This window comes from Triturus cristatus, chromosome 2_1, assembly GCF_964204655.1.
Source record: "Triturus cristatus chromosome 2_1, aTriCri1.1, whole genome shotgun sequence".
In the NCBI taxonomy this organism is placed as follows: Eukaryota; Metazoa; Chordata; class Amphibia; order Caudata; family Salamandridae; genus Triturus; species Triturus cristatus.
The window spans coordinates 87,446,036-87,459,391 of record NC_140581.1 but is presented as its reverse complement, the minus strand read 5'-3'; the positions used below and the strand labels follow the sequence as shown (position 1 = coordinate 87,459,391).

Below are 13,356 nucleotides of genomic sequence, written 5' to 3'. Positions count from 1 at the left end.
TTCAAACCGTGCGATGCCTGTCACCGCCTAATGGCGGTCACGGATCACCATCGCCGGTGTCTCTGCTGCCTTGGGGCCGACCATGATGCCGAGTCGTGCCTCGACTGCTGGGCCTTGACCTTGAAGGCTAGGCGGGAGCGGTCCCGCAAGCTGCTCGAGATCCGGCAGTCGGCTCCGCGCCGCTCACGGTCCTGGTCGAGGAGGAGGTCGAGGGACCGGTCGCGGAGCCGCAGTCCTCACCGCTCGTCGGGGTCAAAGTCCTCGCATTCCGGTAAGTCGAGGTACACTTAGAAGTCGTCGAAGAGGCGACATCGCTCTTCTGACTCCCCTTGCCGATCGCGCGACTCGGCTGAGGGTTCGGGTGGCACCACCCACACGGCTCCGCCGGAGCCGCGGGAGTTGCGTCCGACCCCATACCCTCCGGTCCCTGGGTCTGATGCGACTCTGGCGGAGATCCGAGACTTCCTCGTGGCCATGAGGAGTCTGACTCCGCCGTCGACGCCTGCCGGCGTGCCTTCGTGCCCAGCAGGCTCGACTGGGAGGCCTAGCAAGCCAACGGCTCCGGCCCCGGCGCTGTTGTCGACTTCGGTTCTGACGCCGCAGGCCCCCGTGGGATCCAGGCCTGGATCCCGGTCGACGCCGGTCGACCCCTTCAGTGCCGCCCCTGGCGCCATCTTCGGACGACGTCGTCCCCAGGTTTAGTCCCGGTCCGGGCCCGGCGTCGGAGCGGCGCCGCCCGACATCTTATGCGGCGCCGATGGATGACAGGTTCATCTTCCGGCCGGCTCCGACCCTTCCACCTGTCTACCAGGAGTCGGATGACGGGGACGACTGGGAGGGGTCTGAGGACCCTCTGGCACAGCAGTGCCAGTTATCTCAGGACTGGGCAGAAGAGCTGGGGGATGCCAGTGGTCTTGACACCTCCCCTGACACTGGCTTCATCTCTCCTCCCTCCGTGGCTACGGAGGAGGGTGCTACATACTCTGTGGTGCTGCGCAAGGCGGCCGAAGCCCTCGGGCTTGAGCTCCCTGCTGTGGCCGTGAGGACTAATCTCCTCACTGAAGTGCTTCAACCGCCATTAAGCTCCTCGGAGCCTCTGCTGCAGTTCAATGAAGCACTGACCGACGTTCTGATGGGCACCTGGTCCAAGCCCTCCACAGTCCCTCCTGTGGACCGGAACGTGGCCCTGCGCCACCGCCCGGGCGAAACCCAGCTTTCTGTTGGTGCACCCCACGCCCGAGAGCCTGGTTATCCAGGCCTCTACCTCCCAGACCACCTTCCCGTCCGCTCTCCCGGATCGGGAATCCAAAAGGTTGGAACAGTTTGGGAAGAAACTGTTCTCGCTTAGTTTGGGATTGCGGTGTATCAACACCGCGTGCCTTTTGGACCGTTACACCCACTCCTTGTGGGATACGGTGGCGGACGTGCTGCCCCAGTGTCCGGAGGAGGCCCGGACACGGCTCGCCCAGACTTTTGCCGAGGGGCGGGATGCGGCATAGTATTCAATCCGATGTGGACTGGACACAACGGACTCGCTAGGCAGGGCAATTGCGACCACGGTGGCGATTCGTCGCCACGCCTGGCTGAGATCCACAAATTTCTCAGGGGATGTCCAGAGCACCCTCATGGACATGCCCTTAGATGGCCGTCGCCTTTTTGGCGACAAAGCGGATAGTGCGCTGGAGCGCTTTAAGGACTCCAGGGCTACGGCCAAGTCCTAGGGCCTCTCGGCCCTGCGCCCGCAAACTTCCGCTTTTCGCCCCTTTCGTGGCCAAGGAAGGGGCACCACCTCACGTCCGTCTAGCCACAGGCCGCAAAACCAGCCTCAACGCGGTCGCGGACGTGGATTCCGCCGAGGCGGAGCAGGGGGACAAAGAGCCGGTCCGTCCACATCTACCCCAGCAGCATCCGCCTCAAAGCCCTCATGGTCCGAGCTTTCAGGCCCATTCCATGCCAGTGGGAGGCAGAGTTCGCCATCACCTGCTCCACTGGCGTACCATCACATCGGACAGATGGGTGCTGCAAATCGTCCAAAGGGGCTACTCCCTCCCCTTCGAGGCGACCCCTCCAGCCATGCCACCGCAGTACCACCGCATGTCGGGGGATCACTTGCAACTTCTGCAGGAGGAAGTTACGGCCCCTTGGCCAAGGGGGCCATCGAGCGCGTTCCTGGCCCAGAAGTAGGTCTGGGTTGTTACTCCCACTACTTTCTGGTTCCCAAGAAGGACAAAGGGGGCCTACGCCCTATCTTGGACCTCAGGAGCGCCAACGCCTTCCCCCGGAAGGAGAAGTTCAAGATGCTCACCGTAGCTCAGGTTCTGGCTGCCCTAGACCCTGGAGACTGGATGGTAGCGTTGGACTTGCAGGATGCTTATTTCCACATCCCCGTCCTGGCGGTTCACGGTAGGCCATGAGCACTTTCAGTTTACTGTGCTCCCCTTCGGCCTCACTAGTGCCGCTCAGCGTTGACGAAAGTGATGGCGGTGGTCGCAGCTCATCTGCGCTGATTAGGGGTTCCAGTCTTCCCCTATCTCGACGACTGGTTGTTGAAGGCGGGTTCGCCCCAGGCAGTCGTCTCCCACCTCCAGACTACAGCCGACCTCCTGCATTTGCTGAGGTTTTCCATCAATGTGCCGAAGTCGCATCTGAGTCCCTCCCAGAAGCTCCTCTTCATCAGGGCGGTTCTGGACTTGGCGCAGTTCCGGGTCTATCCTCCGGAACAGCGGGTTCGGAATATTCAGGCTCTGATTCCTATCTTTCGACCTTTATCCCGAGTTTCGGTCAGGTTGGTGCTGCGGCTTCTGGGTCTGATGGCCTCCTGCATCCTGCTGGTACATCACGCCAGGTGGCGGATGCGGGCTCTGCAATGGGACCTGAAGTTTCAGTGGGCCCAGCATCAGGGCAATCTGTTCGACCATGTCTTGATCTCGGAGGGCACTGCAAGACAGTTGCAGTGGTGGCTCACGGACTGCGATTGGGTCTGTGGCAGATCCCTTTCCCTACCCCAACCGGAGCACGTAGTGGTGACGGATGCGTCCCTCCTGGGATGGGGGGGCCACATGGGAGAGGCGGAGATCAGAGGCCTCTGGTCTCCCGCGGAGTCCCGGCTCCATATCAACCTATTGGAGCTGCGGGCAATCCGTCTTGCACTGAAGGCATTCCTTCCCTCTGTTCGGGAGAGTGTAGTGCAGGTGTTCACGGACAACACCACCGCCATGTGGTATTGCAACAACCGGGTGGGGTCGTGGACCCTTTGTCAGGAGGCTCTGCGCCTCTGGACATGGCTGGAACATCAGGGCATCACCCTGGTGGTTCAACACCTGGCGGGCTCTCGGAACGCCTGGGGGGACTAACTCAGCCGCCGGTGCATGATGGATCACGAATGGCGTCTGCACTCGGACATGGCGCAAGGACTCTTTCGGCAGTGGGGAGAGCCTTGGTTAGATCTATTCGCCACTGAAGAGAACGCACAATGTCATCAGTTCTGCGCGTTGGAATTTCCAAGGCGGCACTCGAGTGGAGTTGCGGTCTGTTGTACGCCTTTCCGCCTATACCACTTCTGCCCAGAGTGCTGAAGAAGATCAGGCTCCACCGGGCTCAAGTCATCCTTGTGGCTCCGGATTGGGCACGAAGATACTGGTATCCCGAGCTACTCAGTCTATCGATCGATCCCCCGATTCGACTGCCTCTTCAGGAGGACCTTCTGTCGTAGCAGCAGGGAACGTTCCTCCACCCGAACCTGTCCAGCCGCCACCTCCATGCGTGGAGATTGAGCGGCGGCAGTTGATGTCATTTGACTTGCCTCCTGAAATTTGTAATGTCATTCTGGCAGCCAGGCATCCCTCCACAAAATCGGTATACGCCTGCAGGTGGAACAAATTTGTGGCATGGTGCACAGCAAAGGCTGTGGATCCCTGTTCCGCCCCTCTTTCTGAGGTTCTCCTCTTTCTTCTTTCCCTAGCCCAGCAGGGCTCTGCTCTGGGCACCCTCAAGGGATACTTTTCAGCTATTTCTGCTTTCTTACGGCTTCCTGATCAGCCTTCTCTTTTTAAATCCCCTGTTGTTTCTCAATTCTTTAAGGGCATTACTCACATGTTTCCTCCTGTCTCTTTCGTAATGCCTCAGTGGGATTTGAACCTAGTGTTGACCTATCTGATGTGCGCTCCCTTTGAGCCACTTCATAATTGTCCCCTTCGCCTTCTGACTCTTAAGACTGCTTTCCTGGTTGCCATCACCTCTGCTAGAAGGGTGAGTGAGCTCCAGGCTCTGTCTTCTAAACCTCCTTTCCTTTCTGTCCATCCGGACAAGGTTGTTCTCAGGACTCGTCCTTCCTTTCTGCCTAAGGTGGTAACTGCCTTTCACATCGGCCAGTCTGTTACACTGCCCAACTTCTTTCTACCTCCGCATCCCTCGAAAGAGGAAGAGAGGCTCCACCATCTGGACCCAAAATGGGCTCTGTCCTTCTATCTGGACCGCACGAAACAGTTCTGGGTGGACGACCAACTCTTTGTTGGCTACGTGGGCGCTAAGATGGGGCGGGCGGTGCACAAGCGAACCATCTCTCGGTGGGTCGTTTTGTGTATCAAGGCCTGTTATTACTTAGCTAAGAAGGAACATCCTGTGGGGCTGAGGGCCCATTCCACTCTACTACTGCCCTGGGTCGGGGAGTCCCCTTGCAGGACATTTGTCAGGCAGCAACGTGGGCCTCGCTGCACACGTTTGCCAAACATTATTGCCTGGACAGCCAAGTCCGGAGAGACTGCTTCTTTGGCCGTTCCGTTCTCCAGGACTTCCTGGTGTGATCTTGGTTTGCAGACCCACCACCGGGGTTGGTATTGCTGGGGTATCTATCCTAAGGTGAGGAATCTAACTAACGTGTTTCTTTCAGATGAACAAGTTACTTACCTTCGGTAACGATGTATCTGTAAGAAACATTAGTTAGTTAGATTCCTCACCGACCCACCCATCCTCCCCGTTCTGCGAACTGACATCTAGGGTTAAGGTTATCCTTTTCAGGCCCCTAGATTTTATTTTTGGCACCAGTGTCGGTCTTTGCATGGCTCTGCGTTCCTGGCGCGGAAGGCTATGTACAAGAACTGACGTCAGCGCGCGAGGGCGGCGTCTAAGTACTCCGACGACGTCATTCCGGCGCACGACGCCGACGACGGACGCGGAGCCGCAGACGACGCCTAGCGACGCGCAAGGGGTATTGCTGACGAAAAATCTTCCGGATCCAGTCTGACGCCTGGGGATATTCTAAGGTGAGGAATCTAACTAACTAATGTTTCTTACAGATACATCGTTACCGAAGGTAAGTAACTTGTTCTTCCGCACCGCAACTTGCTGGGCAGGAGTCAGCCTTTTGCCTCCGTTGCCCCTTGTATCTTGCACGCACAGGTACAAGTGTTGTTTCCACTGTTTTGCCTGGTCGACCGGTAATCGCTTTTTATTTTCTGTCGACACCTTGGATCCTGCGGATGTCTCGGGCCCTAGGCTTCATTCACCTTCCCTTTTCAAAGTTGTGAACTCTTGCTCCAGCACGCGCATTCTGGCTTTTGGCTTTCCCTCTCTCAACCGGTTATACACAAAAGGGGTTTTCATGCTGTACTTGTCGGCTTGTGGTACCTTTGCCTTCCATTGTTCTCCGCTCTCTTCTGAGCTTCATGGTCTAGGAGTTAGCTACGCTGACATCATTGTCCCCACTGTGCTTTGTCACATGATTGACGGCACTTTTTGAGTCACATTATTGACGGCCAAGTTCTCTCTAGAACTTGGTGGGGTTCAGTCGCAGACCCGACTCCTCTATGGGTATGGCTTTGGTATCTATTCTAAGTTAAGGAATCTGTTGCTAGACATCCCTATCAGATGAACGAGTTACTTACCTTTAGTAACGATGTATCTGGTAGAGACATAGTCTAGCCACAGATTCCTTAACGCCCGCCTGTCCTCCCCGTTCTACGAGGACCTTTTCAATTTGGGCTTTCTACGCTCGCCTCCCTCCGGGTTGCTTGATCCTTCTGCAGGGTGACACTTTCACTTCACTCCCACACAGAATGCTTCATTCTGCTTTCATAGCTCTACTCCGCCCATTTTCGTAATTGGACGGTATGCTCATGTGTCATGTATCCATTCCAACCCTGCGTCCTGGGTTGTACAGTGTGTGTTCTATTCGTGTTTTTTCCCACCCCCCGGTCTCTTTCTTTATCGCCTTGGGGTCTCTTACCACCCCTGTGATCCATTGGTTTGAGGTCTGTTGGCTCTGCCACATATTTGAGATCTCTTATTGGGGATACAACGTCTCTTTCTGGTGACGTCTTGTGGTCATTTGTCCTAGCTCCTATGTTCCGGACTTGTTGTCCTTCACGGTTATACATTAAGGTTGTGGACTTTCTGTCGTCTGCCATGCTGTTGTTTACATCTTCATTTACCTCCCAGGGTGGTTGTCCTTCACTTTTACGGGGTTGCTTCTCAGAGCGGTGCTCTGCTATTTTCCTTTACTAGTTTCCAATATACAGTGCCTGGCACTTTACTTTATGATGCTGTTTTTCCTTATTCCATGTCTTTTCATCATTTTCGCACACCGTTCCCATATTCTAACAGTTTTTTGGTGGTAGCTCCGCGTTGCAGCATGAAAAGTTTCTCTGAAGAAAACTGACATCAGCGCGCCAGGAGGGGCATATATGGCTCCGCTGACGTCACGTCTGTGGACGATGCCAGGGCGGCGCCGTACGGCGCCGCCCCCAGCGCGCAAAGGTGCTGCTGCGGAAAGTTTTCCGGATCCAGTCTGATGCCTGGGGATGTTCTAAGTTAAGGAATCTGCGGCTAGACTATATCTCTACCAGATACATCGTTACCGAAGGTAAGTAACTCATTCTTTATACGCATGCTCATCTATGGACACCTGGGTCCTACTGATATCATTATCAATCCATTTTTCGAATCAGTGGTAGCATGTCTTCCTATTACCAAAAACATTCTTCTGTTTTTTTTCAATATTCATCTTGATAACAAATCAATCTGAAAGAAACACGTTAGTTAGATTCCTTATCTTAGAATATCCCCAGGCGTCAGGCTGGATCCGGAAAGATTTTTCGTCAGCAATACCCTTGCGCGTCGCTAGGTGTCGTCTGCAGCTCCGCGTCCGTCGTCGGCGTCGTGATCGCCGGGATGACGTCGTCGGACTACTTAGACGCCGCCCTCGCACGCTGACGTCAGTTCTTTTTTCCGCGTCAGTAAGCCCGATCCGGGAAGAGCATACCCTTTTAGTCACTTTTTGACTAAACTTTTTTAACTCTTTTGGTTCCATTTCCAGTCAACCTCGACTCTGGTGCCGGTAGAGATGCCTGGATTCAAACCGTGCGATGCCTGTCACCGCCTAATGGCGGTCACGGATCACCATCGCCGGTGTCTCTGCTGCCTTGGGGCCGACCATGATGCCGAGTCGTGCCTCGACTGCTGGGCCTTGACCTTGAAGGCTAGGCGGGAGCGGTCCCGCAAGCTGCTCGAGATCCGGCAGTCGGCTCCGCGCCGCTCACGGTCCTGGTCGAGGAGGAGGTCGAGGGACCGGTCGCGGAGCCGCAGTCCTCACCGCTCGTCGGGGTCAAAGTCCTCGCATTCCGGTAAGTCGAGGTACACTTAGAAGTCGTCGAAGAGGCGACATCGCTCTTCTGACTCCCCTTGCCGATCGCGCGACTCGGCTGAGGGTTCGGGTGGCACCACCCACACGGCTCCGCCGGAGCCGCGGGAGTTGCGTCCGACCCCATACCCTCCGGTCCCTGGGTCTGATGCGACTCTGGCGGAGATCCGAGACTTCCTCGTGGCCATGAGGAGTCTGACTCCGCCGTCGACGCCTGCCGGCGTGCCTTCGTGCCCAGCAGGCTCGACTGGGAGGCCTAGCAAGCCAACGGCTCCGGCCCCGGCGCTGTTGTCGACTTCGGTTCTGACGCCGCAGGCCCCCGTGGGATCCAGGCCTGGATCCCGGTCGACGCCGGTCGACCCCTTCAGTGCCGCCCCTGGCGCCATCTTCGGACGACGTCGTCCCCAGGTTTAGTCCCGGTCCGGGCCCGGCGTCGGAGCGGCGCCGCCCGACATCTTATGCGGCGCCGATGGATGACAGGTTCATCTTCCGGCCGGCTCCGACCCTTCCACCTGTCTACCAGGAGTCGGATGACGGGGACGACTGGGAGGGGTCTGAGGACCCTCTGGCACAGCAGTGCCAGTTATCTCAGGACTGGGCAGAAGAGCTGGGGGATGCCAGTGGTCTTGACACCTCCCCTGACACTGGCTTCATCTCTCCTCCCTCCGTGGCTACGGAGGAGGGTGCTACATACTCTGTGGTGCTGCGCAAGGCGGCCGAAGCCCTCGGGCTTGAGCTCCCTGCTGTGGCCGTGAGGACTAATCTCCTCACTGAAGTGCTTCAACCGCCATTAAGCTCCTCGGAGCCTCTGCTGCAGTTCAATGAAGCACTGACCGACGTTCTGATGGGCACCTGGTCCAAGCCCTCCACAGTCCCTCCTGTGGACCGGAACGTGGCCCTGCGCCACCGCCCGGGCGAAACCCAGCTTTCTGTTGGTGCACCCCACGCCCGAGAGCCTGGTTATCCAGGCCTCTACCTCCCAGACCACCTTCCCGTCCGCTCTCCCGGATCGGGAATCCAAAAGGTTGGAACAGTTTGGGAAGAAACTGTTCTCGCTTAGTTTGGGATTGCGGTGTATCAACACCGCGTGCCTTTTGGACCGTTACACCCACTCCTTGTGGGATACGGTGGCGGACGTGCTGCCCCAGTGTCCGGAGGAGGCCCGGACACGGCTCGCCCAGACTTTTGCCGAGGGGCGGGATGCGGCATAGTATTCAATCCGATGTGGACTGGACACAACGGACTCGCTAGGCAGGGCAATTGCGACCACGGTGGCGATTCGTCGCCACGCCTGGCTGAGATCCACAAATTTCTCAGGGGATGTCCAGAGCACCCTCATGGACATGCCCTTAGATGGCCGTCGCCTTTTTGGCGACAAAGCGGATAGTGCGCTGGAGCGCTTTAAGGACTCCAGGGCTACGGCCAAGTCCTAGGGCCTCTCGGCCCTGCGCCCGCAAACTTCCGCTTTTCGCCCCTTTCGTGGCCAAGGAAGGGGCACCACCTCACGTCCGTCTAGCCACAGGCCGCAAAACCAGCCTCAACGCGGTCGCGGACGTGGATTCCGCCGAGGCGGAGCAGGGGGACAAAGAGCCGGTCCGTCCACATCTACCCCAGCAGCATCCGCCTCAAAGCCCTCATGGTCCGAGCTTTCAGGCCCATTCCATGCCAGTGGGAGGCAGAGTTCGCCATCACCTGCTCCACTGGCGTACCATCACATCGGACAGATGGGTGCTGCAAATCGTCCAAAGGGGCTACTCCCTCCCCTTCGAGGCGACCCCTCCAGCCATGCCACCGCAGTACCACCGCATGTCGGGGGATCACTTGCAACTTCTGCAGGAGGAAGTTACGGCCCCTTGGCCAAGGGGGCCATCGAGCGCGTTCCTGGCCCAGAAGTAGGTCTGGGTTGTTACTCCCACTACTTTCTGGTTCCCAAGAAGGACAAAGGGGGCCTACGCCCTATCTTGGACCTCAGGAGCGCCAACGCCTTCCCCCGGAAGGAGAAGTTCAAGATGCTCACCGTAGCTCAGGTTCTGGCTGCCCTAGACCCTGGAGACTGGATGGTAGCGTTGGACTTGCAGGATGCTTATTTCCACATCCCCGTCCTGGCGGTTCACGGTAGGCCATGAGCACTTTCAGTTTACTGTGCTCCCCTTCGGCCTCACTAGTGCCGCTCAGCGTTGACGAAAGTGATGGCGGTGGTCGCAGCTCATCTGCGCTGATTAGGGGTTCCAGTCTTCCCCTATCTCGACGACTGGTTGTTGAAGGCGGGTTCGCCCCAGGCAGTCGTCTCCCACCTCCAGACTACAGCCGACCTCCTGCATTTGCTGAGGTTTTCCATCAATGTGCCGAAGTCGCATCTGAGTCCCTCCCAGAAGCTCCTCTTCATCAGGGCGGTTCTGGACTTGGCGCAGTTCCGGGTCTATCCTCCGGAACAGCGGGTTCGGAATATTCAGGCTCTGATTCCTATCTTTCGACCTTTATCCCGAGTTTCGGTCAGGTTGGTGCTGCGGCTTCTGGGTCTGATGGCCTCCTGCATCCTGCTGGTACATCACGCCAGGTGGCGGATGCGGGCTCTGCAATGGGACCTGAAGTTTCAGTGGGCCCAGCATCAGGGCAATCTGTTCGACCATGTCTTGATCTCGGAGGGCACTGCAAGACAGTTGCAGTGGTGGCTCACGGACTGCGATTGGGTCTGTGGCAGATCCCTTTCCCTACCCCAACCGGAGCACGTAGTGGTGACGGATGCGTCCCTCCTGGGATGGGGGGGCCACATGGGAGAGGCGGAGATCAGAGGCCTCTGGTCTCCCGCGGAGTCCCGGCTCCATATCAACCTATTGGAGCTGCGGGCAATCCGTCTTGCACTGAAGGCATTCCTTCCCTCTGTTCGGGAGAGTGTAGTGCAGGTGTTCACGGACAACACCACCGCCATGTGGTATTGCAACAACCGGGTGGGGTCGTGGACCCTTTGTCAGGAGGCTCTGCGCCTCTGGACATGGCTGGAACATCAGGGCATCACCCTGGTGGTTCAACACCTGGCGGGCTCTCGGAACGCCTGGGGGGACTAACTCAGCCGCCGGTGCATGATGGATCACGAATGGCGTCTGCACTCGGACATGGCGCAAGGACTCTTTCGGCAGTGGGGAGAGCCTTGGTTAGATCTATTCGCCACTGAAGAGAACGCACAATGTCATCAGTTCTGCGCGTTGGAATTTCCAAGGCGGCACTCGAGTGGAGTTGCGGTCTGTTGTACGCCTTTCCGCCTATACCACTTCTGCCCAGAGTGCTGAAGAAGATCAGGCTCCACCGGGCTCAAGTCATCCTTGTGGCTCCGGATTGGGCACGAAGATACTGGTATCCCGAGCTACTCAGTCTATCGATCGATCCCCCGATTCGACTGCCTCTTCAGGAGGACCTTCTGTCGTAGCAGCAGGGAACGTTCCTCCACCCGAACCTGTCCAGCCGCCACCTCCATGCGTGGAGATTGAGCGGCGGCAGTTGATGTCATTTGACTTGCCTCCTGAAATTTGTAATGTCATTCTGGCAGCCAGGCATCCCTCCACAAAATCGGTATACGCCTGCAGGTGGAACAAATTTGTGGCATGGTGCACAGCAAAGGCTGTGGATCCCTGTTCCGCCCCTCTTTCTGAGGTTCTCCTCTTTCTTCTTTCCCTAGCCCAGCAGGGCTCTGCTCTGGGCACCCTCAAGGGATACTTTTCAGCTATTTCTGCTTTCTTACGGCTTCCTGATCAGCCTTCTCTTTTTAAATCCCCTGTTGTTTCTCAATTCTTTAAGGGCATTACTCACATGTTTCCTCCTGTCTCTTTCGTAATGCCTCAGTGGGATTTGAACCTAGTGTTGACCTATCTGATGTGCGCTCCCTTTGAGCCACTTCATAATTGTCCCCTTCGCCTTCTGACTCTTAAGACTGCTTTCCTGGTTGCCATCACCTCTGCTAGAAGGGTGAGTGAGCTCCAGGCTCTGTCTTCTAAACCTCCTTTCCTTTCTGTCCATCCGGACAAGGTTGTTCTCAGGACTCGTCCTTCCTTTCTGCCTAAGGTGGTAACTGCCTTTCACATCGGCCAGTCTGTTACACTGCCCAACTTCTTTCTACCTCCGCATCCCTCGAAAGAGGAAGAGAGGCTCCACCATCTGGACCCAAAATGGGCTCTGTCCTTCTATCTGGACCGCACGAAACAGTTCTGGGTGGACGACCAACTCTTTGTTGGCTACGTGGGCGCTAAGATGGGGCGGGCGGTGCACAAGCGAACCATCTCTCGGTGGGTCGTTTTGTGTATCAAGGCCTGTTATTACTTAGCTAAGAAGGAACATCCTGTGGGGCTGAGGGCCCATTCCACTCTACTACTGCCCTGGGTCGGGGAGTCCCCTTGCAGGACATTTGTCAGGCAGCAACGTGGGCCTCGCTGCACACGTTTGCCAAACATTATTGCCTGGACAGCCAAGTCCGGAGAGACTGCTTCTTTGGCCGTTCCGTTCTCCAGGACTTCCTGGTGTGATCTTGGTTTGCAGACCCACCACCGGGGTTGGTATTGCTGGGGTATCTATCCTAAGGTGAGGAATCTAACTAACGTGTTTCTTTCAGATGAACAAGTTACTTACCTTTGGTAACGATATATTTGTAAGAAACATTAGTTAGTTAACCCCTTCGATGCGCATCGGTTGCGCTGTGCGTATGACGGAAGCGCTCCGTCATGGCCCCGCCCGCGCAATAGAACCTTCTGCACAGCGCGGTTATCCGCGCCGCGCTGAAGGGGTTAAATTCCTCACCGCCCCACCCATCCTCCCCGTTTTGCGAACCGATATCTAGGGTTAAGGTCATTCCTTTCAGGGCCGTAGATTCATGGCACCAGTGTCAGTCTCTTGCATGGCTCTGCGTTCCTGGCGCGGAAAGCTATGTACAAGAACTGACGTCAGCGCGCGAGGGCGGTGTCTACTCTGATGGCGTCATCCCGGCGATCACGACGCTGACGACGGACGCGGAGCCGTAGACGACACCTAGCGACGCGCAAGGGTATTGCTGACGAAAAATCTTTCCGGATCCAGCCTGATGCCTGGGGATATTCTAAGGTGAGGAATCTAACTAAGTAATGTTTCTTACAGATATATCGCTACCGAAGGTAAGTAACCTGTTCATCTGGTAGACATGATTTAGCCGCAGATTCCTTACCGATTCACCCATCCTCCCTGCACTGCGGATAGGTTTTTAGTGTCAGGGTTGATCCCTTGGGGACCCTAGTTGTTCATCACACACCACTGTCAGTGCACTTCATGGCTCCACGCTCCTGGTGTGCAAAGTTGTGAAAAGTTACTGACGTCAGCGTGCTGAGGTGGTCCCTATATAGGTGACATGGGCCTCACTACTGCGCAGATGACGTCACGTGGAGCCGACCAACACCACTTTCTGGCACACAGAGGTATTGCTCAAAGAAAAATCTTCCGGTTCCAGTCTGACATCTGGGTAATTTAAAGGTAAGGAATATGCTGCTAAATCATGTCTCTACCAGATAAGGCGTTGCCGAAGGTAAGTAACTTGACATTCTCTACCCACTGCTAATGCGTTGGTGCGCATGCTCGGGAGTGGTGGTGTATTCAAGGTGCAGCTCATATCAACACAGTCACTTCTGTTCCCTAAAGCCTGCCGCTCCCATTACTGCTGATCCTGCCAGAGGATAGCAGGTGTTACAACGCGGATGCTGTGCATA

The 13,356-nt window shown here is 56.6% G+C and overlaps 1 protein-coding gene across 5 annotated transcripts in view; it reads left to right on the top strand.

The window, feature by feature from the left end:
- UNC13B (unc-13 homolog B) overlaps positions 1-13,356 on the top strand; it is a 2,660,654-nt gene that overhangs the window by 2,555,862 nt on the left and 91,436 nt on the right. The window lies entirely within an intron of this gene.